At 40.9% G+C, this 14,153-nt stretch overlaps 1 long non-coding RNA gene across 2 annotated transcripts in view; it reads left to right on the forward strand.

The window, feature by feature from the left end:
- Nucleotides 1–14,153, forward strand: part of LOC121816805 (uncharacterized) — a 60,405-nt gene that overhangs the window by 24,199 nt on the left and 22,053 nt on the right. The gene's annotated exons all lie outside the window — the stretch shown is intronic.

Consider the following 14,153-nt stretch of genomic DNA (forward strand, 5'->3'; position numbering starts at 1 on the left):
GTTTTCCTCTTAGGCAAAATACTTAGGAATGGTTAGATCATAAATAAGTGTATGTATAGCTTTTAAGGAAAAGGTCAAACTAATTTCTGAAGTGGTTGCACCACTTTACATTCTCACCAGCAGGGTATGAGAGTTCCAGTTGCTCCACAACCTCGGTATGGTCATTCATTCTTATTTCATCCACTCTAATAGGTTGTGTAATGGTGATTCACATTTGCTTTGTGTGGCACTGAAAAATAGGTGAACATTCTGCACCATTCATGTGTTGCATTCGTACCGTTCATTTATTACATACTGAATATGCCACAAAACTCAAATACTATCTGAAGACAAACAGTGGTGACGTTTAATCCTCGGTGCACAGTTGGTTGCGTCTGACTCAGAAGATTAAATGAATTTCAAGCAGCAGCAACCGAATGACTCAGTGCTGTTGGCCCCCTCAATTTTCTTCCCATCTCTCCTACTAAAGCCAAATAATTGCTGTGATTTCATTACTTCACCTGTGAAGCCAATAATAATCCTGGTCAACATCACCTTCTGCTCTTGTTACTAACAAATACCATGAGATTAGCATGGCTATTAATTTTGCCCATGTGTTTATAATAATGAGGTTAGTGAAAATTTGTTCCTTCCTTTTTAGGATCCAAACGAGAAGACCTATAGGAAAAATTTAATTCTAATCATAGTTCTAGGAATAGCTTTGTTTTTCTTGAGCAAGTGGTTTGTTTTCATCTGATAGATGCTGGGAATAGAGGTGTTACTTTTTTCACATTGGTAGCCAAGAACCCAGAGCCAGATTTGTCTTCTGTTCCACAACAACTTGATAAGATTTATCTTATATGTTTTGTAAACTAACTCTTGCGTGACTCCAGCTTACCTTCCTATTTAATTTTCTATTTGCTTTATTTTCCACACTCAAAAGATTTTAAATGGAAGTGGTTTTATTTTTTAAAAATATGTGTTTATAGTCAGGCATAAATTGAGTTTTCCTTCACTCCTCTGCCCCAAAGTCACCTGGTTCCTTCCCCTGGGGCAACTGCTGTTATTACTGATTTGTTGCACGTCTTTACTGAGATCATCTGTGTGAATATAAGCATATTTATAGGGTGACTAGCATATGTTTGTAAGCAGTTTGGTGAATGAGTTAGAGTTCGTAGGGTATAAGCAGTAACTTTATTTCTGCTCGTTCCCTGGCTCCTGAAATTTACTCTCCTGTTTTCTTGCCTGCCCACAGATGAATTCTCTGGTAGATCCTTATTTTTCTTGTCACTTTCTGGTGTTAACAGATGGCTTCACTTTTACTAAAAAGTTTGGACTAATATGGAATCGAAACATCAGGCTCTGTTACCAGTGCAAACATCTCCCCTTCTCCACCTGGGGCCTGGCTGTGGCTCAGATGTCCTCAGGGGTGTCGTTTGCCTTCCACCAACTCCTAGCCTTGCTCTTCTGCTGCTCCTCCACGCTCACCTTGTGACCTCTGGCTCTCCCAAGAGTGGTGGACTGGGTGGATTACACCTTTCCTTTGAGGAGCACCTTTGGGCTGTAGCCTCTTCACCTGCAGATGTATAGAAGTGGGTGTGCCTGGGAGACTGGGGGTTTGTATCATCCCCCTTTCCCTGAGTGGGGCTTCTCTGGTAGCTCAGTTGGTAAAGAATCTGCCTGCAGTGCAGAAAACCTGGGTTTGATCCCTGGGTTGGGAAGATCCCCTGGAGAAGGAAGTGGCCAACCACTCCAGTAGCCTTGCCTGGAAAATCCCATGGACAGAGGAGCCAGGTGGGCTACCTACATACAGTGCATGGGGTAGCAAGAGTCGGACACAGCTGAGGGGCTGAACCAGCACATTTCCCCGAAAGCCAATGACTGAATGGAACAGAATAACAAAAGCTTAGCCCTCTTGTTGCGAAACAAACTCTGAGAGGTAATTTATATTCTAGAGCCCCCGGTGGGATTAGCTTGGGAGACTGGGACTATGCCTGGAATCTCATAGTCCCTTCCCTTCTCCTTCCTGGTCAGGTTTCCCCCACCCTCTTAGCAGATAATTTGATGCACTCTTTGATAAATCACTTACTTTCACAGGAACCCACATTTCAGGGTCTGCTTCTCAGGAAATAACCTAAGACAGCAACTGTCCAAATAGTGACACTCTCATGGGACACTGTCAAAAGTTCCTCTGCATTCCCTCATTAAGGCCCTCCAACCACAGTTCTCTTGCCTTACCGAAGCCTGCTGGGGCAGAGCTGCCTACAACGCTCTCCTCGGTCCTGGCTTCCAGGGTCCATCCCCTGGACTCTGGGTTGGGGTCTTTAACTCTAGACAGAAAAAGCAAAACTCAGTGTTGAGTCATCATCACACATCTTCTTTTCTTCACCTTAAAAATATTATTAATTATATACACATGCTCCAGATTTGTACCTTCCACTGTATAAATAAATACCCACATTTGTTCTCGTTATTCTCCTTCCAGTTAATTGGATGAAATACGCAAAACAACCAGTCATTCTTTAATGAGGACGTTTTATTCTTTTGGTTGGGTAATATTTGTTTCTTGTAGCTTTCACAAATGAAAAGCTATGGCCACTGACCTCTTACATTCTCAGAAAAGTTTACCCATTGATTTTACACTTCTGTTGGTCAATAATAAAATTCTTAGGTCACACTTTATATTCCTGAGGACTTTTTTGGCTTTGCTTTTCTGTTTTCTAGCACTGATTTTTTTCCCCCCACCTCTGTTAAGTGACTTGATGGTTGTTTGTTTGTTTGTTTTTCCAGGATACTAAAATGATCCTTTAAAAAATTTTTTGTAGCCAAACAGTTATACTGTGGTTTGTTTTTTTTTTCCCCCCTAGGGACAAGATATATCTTTCAATTTGTAAATTTAAGTAATTCCCCTTTGGGGGAAAATATATAGCTTTTATAACCAAAGAATCAATTTTGTTATTCAAAATGTTACACTCCTTGGATTGGCTGGTAGAGCTGGATTTAAAGAATTTTGTTGGATTTAACTCTCTAGAGAAGGACCTCCTCATCCTGGGGGGCTGCCACCTGAGCAGAAGTCACTTTGAATTGTATCTTGAAATGTTTTACTGTTTCATTATTGGGTCCTCTTCTTCAGGGATACCAATTTTGCTCATGGTTTCTGACTTAGTCTGTTTCATATTCATCATCTTTTTTTTTTCTTTTTTAAACTTAAAAAAAACAATCTGCTTATTTCCAATATGCTATTTTACTCACTTTTCTTACCATGCATGCGTGTGCATGCTGCTAAGTCACTTCACTTGGGTCCGACTCTGTGCGACCCTATAGATTGCAGCCTGCCAGGCTCCTCTGTCCATGGGATTCTCCAGGCAAGAATACTGGAGAGGGTAGCCATTTCCTTCTCCAGGGAATCTTCCTGATTCGGGGATCAAACCTGGGTCTTCTGCATTCCAGGCAGAGTCTTTACCATCTGAGCCACCAGGGAAGCCCGTTTTTTTGTGATGCTAGAATGTTTTTCTTCCACTTCTTTTCTAAATTCCGTCAGTTATTATTTCATCTACTTCTGTCTTTGTATGTTTTCTCTCAGCACTTGTACCTCTATTCTGTGTTCTTGGTTTGCCGTGGCGATCTCAAATATTTTCTCTTTGCTAAGGAGCATATCACTGTGTCATCTTTGCTTACTACCAGTTTCCAGGAATCCCTAAAATAGTTGAACTTCCCAAGGATGCTGGAGTCAAGTTCCACTCAAGAAGCACCAAGGACCAGTAGGCTTGCGAGCTGGGCAGAATTTTGTCCAAATCCTGACTCTGCTACTTACAAGTTAGGTTAATTTGAGGATACTGGTGTTTCTGAGCCTCAGTCACCTCATATGTAAGACAGATATGACATTACTTTATAGTGTTGTTGTGAGGATGAGATAAAATTAATAATACAAAAGGTCTAGCTCAGAGTCTGGCTTTCATAGGGTACTTAATAAATGTTCCCGTTCTGTTTTTTTTTTTTTTTCTGACTAAACTGATGGATAGGTACAAGCTATTTTACCATAACAAGAAGAGACTTTGTCTTAAAAGCCATCTAACTATCACACTAAAGCACCCGTTACAGTGATGGTAGTAGAAAATATTTCTTGAAGGTGTACTATTTTCTAGGAATTTTGCTAAATTTATTACGTATATTTTCATTTAAATATTTACCCTCTCCACGAGGTATTTCATGTCATTATGCTCATTTTACAGTTGAGGAAATTGAGCCTTGAGTAATATCTTTCTCAAGGTAGTGACAGAGCCAAACTCTAACTTCAGTGACCAGGTCTTCATTACTATCAGTATTGTTTATGCCTTCTGATCTTTCCATGTGTTAGGAGCAATAGCAGAAGCAAAAATGTGTGAGTTATTATGCTTGGTTTTGGAGGCTCATAAATGCACGTGTACCTGTTGCACAGTTTCATAAAAACACAGCTAGGTCCATATGCCTAGTACTCAAAGTAAGGGTTCTTATTGTCAGATAGAATGAAATTTGAGACTTAGAAGATACCTTCTGCTCTAGGGATTAGATCCTTGAACTAGAATTTTTCATCCTTATCCTTCTATTTCTTAGGTGGCCTAGTAAAAGTGAGTGAATTCTAAAGCATTTAGATTATTGGGTTTTCTCAGAATGTAGGTGTGTTAAAAATGTACCTGGAGTTTGTTCAAATCAGGTATGGTAAGACACACAGACACAAATGATTGTCACAGAGAGAGAGTTTTGTACTTGCAGATCTGTGGAAACGTGAGACGCAGCACAGCAGGCCATGCAGGGCCACAGGAAGCAGGATGAATCAGGAGGCAGAGAGGGCAGGGCAGAGCATGGCCGGAGCTGTTACTGATTTTTTGGGGGGGGTGGGGGGTGGGGAGAAATGAATGAGGCAGGGAAGGTACATTGAATAATTTGGATAATTTAGGTAGATTCTGGTCTGTAAGAGTGGTTGGTCCCTAGATTTCTGATATCTAGCCCTGGCGTGATTTAGGGCAAGGGGAAATATTGGCTTGGTGTGTGAGAATTTGATAAAGGAGATGCTTAGGGATGTAGACTCTGAACTGGTTAGCTAGTTTATTAAAGTCTTGCTTCCGGAGAAGTCATTTGCTATCTTTGGGAGATAGCTAGCACTAGAAGGGGCAGTCTCTCCAGGATCAAGGCCCCAAATACCAGAGCATCAAGACTGTAGAAAATAAGAAAATTTGGTGAATGCCATGGGCATTTATGCTTGTATGTGTGTGAACGCTGCAAAGAAATGAGTGGTGTCTAGTGCCCTTCTTGGGAGTGGGGAGGAATGGAATGAAAATTGGAGGGAAAAATTAGACAGGTAATGAGGACTCCATCAGAAGGAATAAGTTTATTCTGGACTGTTTATCAAATTTTTTTTAATTTGAAAAATGGGATATTATCTGTGTTGTCAAGGAAATTTCTGTAAGTATCCAGAGACTAAATGTTGTATTCTAAAAGAACTACAGTAAAGCAGTATATTTTTGTAATTCATTATTTAGCAAGTCAACTTTAAATTGCTCTAGAAATGTGTTTTGTAATTGGGCAGTTTTGTTTTTTTTTTCGATGCGTGTAGCATATACAAACAGCAAGTGAAAAAGTACAGAATCTTAAGAACTGTATCGTTTGGGTTTCTCCAGACTAAACAAAACGTTCCAAGTATGGTCAGATAAAAAGATTTTTCTGACCCTCCCTGTCTCTCACCCCACCTTCCTATCAGAGGGCTGAATTTGCAATACAGAGCAGGAGTGCTGGACCAAGGGCCTTGAACTGTTTCTATTCGTGGTATGTCTCTTGGCTCTGCACAGAGTGCAAGAACTCAACCATATCATGGAACAGGTTTGTTGGAATTCAGACAGTGAGTGTTTCCTCTAGATTACAATTGATTCTTTCCATAAAAAATATTTTTCTAGGCAAGCAGTTTCATAATTTATTAGCTTCAACGACCTACAAAGTCAAATGGAGAGAATCTTTTATTGGGAGAAAACAAGCAGGTGTGTTTAAAAGCTGCAGACCATGATCATTTGGGGAACTATCGTTTGGCATCATTGTGGGGACCCCGCCATTGGTGCAGTATGAATGCCGCGGGAACCAGAGCCACTCTGCCCACTCCTTTTTCCACCTCATAGTCTTATCTCCTGGAAGCCAGTGCACCAGTGTGAGCAGGTTATTATAAACACACATTATGCGGCTGCTACTAAGTCTTTTCTGCCATGTATTGGGCCAACCGAGTTCCTCAGATCTATCTTACTGCTTTGTCTTTAAACAGCCCAAGGAACCAATAAAGCAGCCTTCAGCAACCTTGCTGAAGTTACGCTATTTTCTCTTATAGGTCTAGAAACACTGCAGTGCTTTCTGAATGGGAGCAGGGCTCCTCATCTTTGTTCTGGAGGCTCGTTCCTTGGAGCTGGTCTTGAGTTCTGCAACAGTATCTCTGCAGGACATGCATTCAAATGTTCTGTATCCAGCCTTCTTGCTCTGTCTCTTTAACTGGTGCCTAAATTAAATTTGGAACCAACATTCTAAGTTTATCCTGGGCAAGGTGGACTTGGACTACTGTGGAAATATTACCTCTTTGCTTTCCTCCTTCCTGTCTTTCTAGTTCCCATTCTATCTCTGCCATTTTCTCCTTCTTCTCTCTTCTCTTTTTTCTACTGTCTCTTCTGTGGATATCAATTGAGTACATGCTGGATTCTAAGAAAGGCCCAAAGATAAACAGGACAAAGTCTTTATACTGAGACACTCAATATAAAGGAGAACTTTATAACAATGATGATAACAGAGTATGCATTCAAACAAGTACCACATTGTTCCTTGTCCCCTACATTCTGGCAGTCACCATGTCCTGCCAGACTGTAAGGACTCCTCAGATCTCTGTCTTGGTCTTTTCCTCTTCTTTCTCTATGTGCTCTTCCTTGAGGATATAATTCAGTCTATTACTTCAGTCCATATTATATGCTAATATCTCCTAAACTCACTTCTCCAGCCCAGACTCTTCCCTTTTCTGCTCCAGGTCCATAGCGTTAGCACCCAGCTCAGGGACCGAGATACAGGGGAGAAGCGTCACTATGGCCAAGGCCATGCAGGAAGTTGCAGGGGGTGCATGAGACTTTGTTGGCTCACAAGTGCAATCATTAGTGAGTAAACCTAGGTTTGGACTCCAGGACCCTGGAAGGTATTTGTCAAGAATGCTTTCTTCTTTACCTTGGCCTTCACAGGTGAACTTTGGTGCCCTTAAGAAGAGTAGGTTTCTTTTCTTTTTTTTCTGGAGTGTTGGCAGGATTTGGCCACAGCTAGTGGTTGGACTTCCCTGTAGCTCAGATAATAAAGAATCTGCCTGTAACGCAGAAGACCAGGGTTTGATCCCTGGGTTGGGAAGATCTTGTGGAGAAGGAAATGGTGACCACTCCAGTATTCATGCCTGGAGAATCCCATGGACAGAGGAGCCTGATGGGCTACAGTCCATGGGGTCGCAAAGAGTTGACATGACTGAGGAGCTGATACTACATTACACAGTGGTTGAAAGGGCTTCCCAGGTGGCTCGAGTGGTAAAGAACCTGCCTGCCAATGCAGGAGACATAAAAGAATGGGTTCGATCCCTGTGTCGGAAGATCCCCTGGAGCAGGGTATGACAACCCACTCCAGTATTGCCTGGAGAATCCCATGGACGAGGAGCCTGGCAGGCTACAGTTCATAGGGTTGCACAGAGTTGGACACAACTGAGATGACCTAGCATGCATGCACGCATGCAGTGGATGGGAGTTTGCAGTGGCCCCGTTCTACAGTTCAGAGGGCAAGGCTGATAACACCTCCTGTTTTACTCAGGCCAACTTGCCTGGAAAGACAAACAGCCCCTGACTTCCTCTGTTCTGTGGGACATGACTTTTCTCAGCTAGGAAAGGTACTGCGTCTCAGATGATATGCTAAGAATCCTTAATGCCAAAGGCCTTTATATGTCTGGCATTGGTAACTTGAGATCTGACTTGCAGACAGAATGCTGTAACTTGATTTTCTCTCCCAGTATTCAGTTTCTACAAGATAAATACAAATTTTCCTGAATGTTATTTCTCAACCATCCGGGCCATCTCAACTTCATTCTAACCTTTTTAAGGTAATATATAAAACTTGTTTTAAAATAATTAATCTTATTGGTGGGACCATAAGTTGTTGTACTTTCTTCTTTATACTTGTCTGAGTTTTCTGATTTCTTCAATTAATTTATGTTAACTTATTAATAGGAAAAATTTACAAATTATCTTAAAAAATAAAAAGGATTTATTCAAAAAGTGATGATATATGGTACAAATGTGGGAGTATACTCAACTGAAAGAATTATGATGACATTATAATGAGATTGAAAATTATGGGGGTTTCTGTTTCTTTTTCTTTTTTTTGGCTGCACAGCGCCACTTCTGGGATCTTAGTTCCCTGACCAGAGACTGAACCCTAGACCACCATGGAATTCCCTCTCTTAAAAAGATATTTCACAAATAAGTCTTATTATAAAAAAGTGACTGTTGTCTCCATATTGCATGGGAGGCTTGTCACACATTTCTGTAATGCCACCATTGCTTACCACACTTAAAAAAAAATTACACTTTTGAATTGCAGGTATTTTTTAATCATGCTTTTTAAGGGTGGTTTTGGTTTTGATTGTAAGTTGGGCCAACATCTTTCTTAACTTAAAAAAGTTGTAATTATAAAATAATGAATTTTATTTTATCTATCACTGTGTTCAGTTCAGTTCAGTTCAGTCACTCAGTCGTGTCCAACTCTTTGCGACCCCATGAATCTCAGCACACCAGGCCTCCCTGTCCATCACCAACTCCCAGAGTTCAATCAAACTCACGTCCATCGAGTCGGTGATGCCATCCAGCCATCTTATCCTCTGTTGTCCTCTTTTCCTCCTGCCCGCAATCCCTCCCAGCATCAGAATGTTTTCCAATGAGTCAACTCTTCACATGAGGTGGCCAAAGTACTAGAGTTTCAGCTTTAGCATCATTCCTTCCAAAGAACACCCAGGGCTGATCTCTTTTAGAATGGACTGGTTGGATCTCCTTGCAGTCCAAGGGACTCTCAAGAGTCTTCTCTAGTACCACAGTTCCAAAGCATCAATTCTTCAGCGCTCAGCTTTCTTCACAGTCCAACTCTCACATCCATACATGACCACTGGAAAAACCATAGCCTTGACCAGACGGACCTTTGTAGGCATAAAGTAATGTCTCTGCTTTTCAATATGCTATCTAGATTGGTCATAACCTTTCTTCCAAGGAGTGTCTTTTAATCACTGTGTTACAGGCCACTCTAGAGATAGGTTCAAAGAGGAGGTTTTGTTGGAATAAGTATCTTCCTAGTTACTATTTTAAAGGAATTAATGTTTATTTAAAATTGATATATATTTAATATAATTTCTCTCTCTTCCTTTTTAACAAACTCTAGGGTATTCTGCATACATTCTTTTAAGGGTTTGTGCTGTAAGCTGATGGAAACGTGCATGTGTTTTCTCCTAAAAGTCTTAAATAGAAAAATATATAGTTGTAAAAATGACCAAAATTTTTAAAATTTGGTATTTCTTGGTGAAAGGTTATAAATGTTTGAGGTAAAAGAAGATATTATCATCTTTAGAAGGTGAGGGTAATGAGACAATGAACAGGGAACAATACAGTGGGATTCACCCAAATATTATACATAACACTGCTTCTCTGCATTGAAGCCTAAAATTCCTGAAGAAAGAAACTTGGTTGTTGGCTCCTTTGGACATTGTATCTACTTTCCTTGGTGAGGAGAAGGCAATGACACCCCACTCTAGTACTCTTGCCTGGGAAATCCCATGGACGGAGGAGCCTGGTGGGCTGCAGTCCATGGGGTCGCTAAGAGTCAGACACAACTGAGCGACTTCACTTTCACTTTTCACTTTCATGCATTGGAGAAGGAAATGGCAACCCACTCCAGTGTTCTTGCCTGGAGAATCCCAGGGACGGGGGAGCCTGGTGGGCTACCGTCTATGGGGTCGCATAGAGTCGGACATAATTGAAGTGACTTAGTAGTAGTAGTAGTCCTTGGTGAACACCAATGACAGGCTGATTGTGCCTTTGGCAACAAAGCATGGATCTAATTCTGTTTCACAGAATAAGAAACTTGGAAGGTATTTAGAATTTCCTTGAAGACAATGGTACCAGAAACCCTCAGCTGGTGCAGACTCTGGGAACTTACCAAGCCCCCTCCCCATCCCATGTTCTGTGCTTGGAAAATCTGTCATTCTAACCTTCCTCCCTGTATCTACAACACGGGCTCTGACCCCACCCTCAACTTGACAACCCACCTTCAACTAGACAACCCACCCTAGATGCCATCAGTTCTTTTGTACTCTGAAGGGAAGAAATGATTCCTATTGGATTGTCTCAACACCTTTGAAGGTGGTTTGGCAACCTTTCATTTGTCAAGATGAACCCCCCTCTTCCAATGCTCCACCACATCTTCTGTCAGACAGGCTCATTACAAAAAGGACAGGAGATTAAATGGGGGCAAGGCGCTCCCGTCTCCACACTCACTCACCTGTCTGTAGGTGAGATGCCCTCTCCTGAATTTCTAGTTCAACCAGACACCTGTATATATGACTGAGAGTTGACTCTCCTTCTGTGTTTCACTCAGAAGCCCAGGCCTCTAGTCTGTCATGAGGCAGGTGCACTCTAGGGATAAACTGGTTGTTTTCCCGTCTGTGGCTCCACAAATACAATTCTGCTCTTTGGAGGATATAGTGAATGCTCCACAAATAACAGATGAATAAGTGACTTTTGAGGGATAGGTGGGAGGATATACTTATCTAAACAGGACATGGTAGAATGTTGAAGTTTTTTGGAGGGTTCTAGGAAAGTAGGGCTTCCTTGGCGGCTCAATTGGTAAAGAATCCACCTACAATGCAGGAGACCACCTGCAATGTAAGAAATCTAGGTTCGATCCCTGATTCAGGAAGATTCCTTGGAGAAGGAAATGGCAACCCACTCCATATTCTTGCCTGGGAAATCCCATGAACAGAGGAGCCTGGTGGGCTACAGTCCGTGGGGTCTCAAAGAGTCAGATATGACTTAGCAACTAAACCGCTGCCATGGAAGTAGAGTGGGAAATTCTAACTAGAAAAATTATTTTCAATTTTGAAAAACATTTTCAGTATTTTTTCCATTTTCAGCCCATATTGAAATATAATTTCTATATTATAAATGGCAGGCACTTACAATCTACTTCTTAAAGACTTTTTCATACTTTTTACCCATGTGGCCATCACTGGTGGTGGTGGTGGTGGTTTAGTCGCTAAGTTGTGTCCAACTCTTGCAATCCCATGGACTGTAGCCCACCAGGCTCCTCTGTCCATGGGATTCTCCAGGCAAGAATACCGGAGTGGGTTGCCATTTCCTTCTCCAGGGGATCTTCCCAACCCAGAAATCGAACCTGGGTCTCCTGCATTGCAAGCAGATTCTTTACCAACTGAGCTACAAGGGAAGCCTGGTCATCACTGGATTAAGACATAAAACATTTTTAGCACCCCAGAAAGTTCCTACCCAACCTCCCCAGCCTATGGTAACATTTATTCTTATTTTCATCTCCATGGGCTTGTTTTGCCTATTCTTGAAAGCCATAAAATTCTAAAGTTGTACTGATTCTAAAATATTGACTATGTTGCCTGCACTGTAAAGTATATCCTTGTAGCTCATGTACTTTATACAGAGTAGTTTCTATCTATCAACTTGTAATAGTAGTAGTTATTTGTATCTACCCCTGTTTTGCCTCTCTTTCCTTCTGCCTTGGTGTTTGATAACTGCTAGTTCTCTATATCGGTGAGTCTGTTTCTATTTTATTATATTAATTTGTTTTATTTGTAGGTTCCGCATATAACTGATAACATACTGTATTTGTCTTTCTCTGTCTGACTTATTTCACTAAGCATAGTACACTCCAGGCCCACCCATGTTGTTGCAAATAGTAAAATTTCATTGTTTTATGGCCAACAGTATGCCATTGTGTGTGTGTGTTTGTATATGTATATTAATATATATACATTCCTTGTTGGCTCATACTGTAAAGAATCTGCCTGCAATGCAGGAGACCCAGGTTTGATCCCTGGATTGGGAAGATCCCCTGGAGAAGGAATGGTTACCCACTCCAGTATTCTTGCCTGGAGAGTTCCATGGACAGAGGAGCCTGGTGGGCTACAGTCCATGGGGTCGCAAAGAGTCAGACACAATTGCGCAACTAATACTTATTTACTTACACACACATATATATGCCACCTCTTCTTTATCTACTCACCTGTTGATGGACATTTAGGTTGATTCAATATCTTGGCTATTGTAAATAATACTGCTTTGAACATTGGGGTGCATATATCTTTTCAAATTAGCATTTTTGTTTTCTTCAAATATACACCCAGGAGTGGAATTGCTGGATCATATGGTAGTTCTATTTTTAGTTTTTTTGAGAAACCTCCATACTGTTTTTCATACTGGATACCAATTTACATTCCCATCAGCACTGTATAAGGGTTCTGTTTTCTGCACATTCTCAGTCTCTACATTCTCATTAATATTTATTATTTGTGATCATTTTTATGATGGTCATTCTGACAGATGTGAGGTGATATCTCATTGTAGTATTAATTTTTATTTCTCTGATGCTCAACATCATGAATCATCTTTTCATGTGCCTGATTTTATGCCCATTTAAAAATTTTTTATATCCATTTGTATAAGCTGTTTGGTATCTCTAATTTTCTTGAAGAAATCTAGTCTTCCCCATTCTGTTGTTTTCCTCTATTTCCTTGCATTGATCGCTGAGGAAGGCTTTCTTATGTCTCCTTGCTATTCTTTGAAACTCTGCATTCAAATGGGAATATCTTTTCTTTTCTCCTTTGCTTTTCGCTTCTCTTCTTTTCACAGCTATTTGTAAGACCTGCACAGACAGCCCTTTTGCTTTTTTGCATTTCTTTTCCATAGGGATGATCTTGATCCCTGTCTCCTGTACAACATCATGAACCTCCGTCCATAGTTCATCAGGCACTCAATCTATCAGATCTAGTCCCTTAAATCTATTTCTCATTTCCACTGTATAATCATAAGGGATTTGATTTAGGTCATACCTGAATGGTCTAGTGGTTTTCCCCACTTTCTTCAATTTAAGTTTGAATTTGGCAATAAGGAGTTCATGATCTGAGCCACGGTCAGCTCCTGGTCTTGTTTTTGCTGACTGCATAGAGCTTCTCCATCTTTGGCTGCAAAGGATATAATCAATCTGATTTTGGTGTTGACCAGCTGGTGATGTCCATGTATAGAGTCTTCTCTTGTGTGGTTGGAAGAAGGTGTTTGCTATGACCAGCGCGTTCTCTTGGCAAAACTCTATTAGGCTTTGCCCTGCTTCATTCCGTATTCCAAGGCCAAATTTGCCTGTTACCCCAGGTGTTTCTTGACTTCCTACTTTTGCATTCCAGTCCCCTATAATGAAAAGGATAAGATTGCATTGAATCTGTAGATTTTGTTGGGTAGTATGGTCTGCTGCTGCTGCTAAGTTGCTTCAGTTGTGTCCAACTCTGTGTTACCTCATAGACAGCAGCCCACCAGGCTCCCCCGTCCTGGGGATTCCCCAGGCAAGAACAGTGGAGTGGGTTGCCATTTCCTTCTCCAATGCATGAAAGTGAAAAGTGAAAGTGAATTTGCTCAGTCGTGTCCGACTCTTAGCGACCCCATGGATTGCAACCTACCAGGCTCCTCCATCCATGGGATTTTCCAGGCGAGAGTACTGGAGCGTGTTGCCATTGCCCTCTCCAGTATGGTCATTTAAACAATATTAATTCTTCTAATCCATGAACATGGTAAAATTTCCCAAGTGTCTGTGTCATCTTCAGTTTCTTCCATCAATGTCTTATAGTTTTCTGGGTCCAGTTTTTTAAATTACTTCCTTAGATTTATTCCTAGATATTTTATTTTTTTTCATGCCATGGTAAATGGGATTACTTTCTTAACTTCTCTTTCTGATAGCTCATCATTAGTGTATAGAAATGCCAATACATTTCTGTATATTAATTTTGTATTCTGTGACTTTACCTAATTCATTGATGAACTCTAGTAGTTTTCTGTTGCTCTTTTTTTTTTAATTTAACTTTATTTTTT

The sequence above is a fragment of the Ovis aries genome, chromosome 16, assembly GCF_016772045.2.
Source record: "Ovis aries strain OAR_USU_Benz2616 breed Rambouillet chromosome 16, ARS-UI_Ramb_v3.0, whole genome shotgun sequence".
In the NCBI taxonomy this organism is placed as follows: domain Eukaryota; kingdom Metazoa; phylum Chordata; class Mammalia; order Artiodactyla; family Bovidae; genus Ovis; species Ovis aries.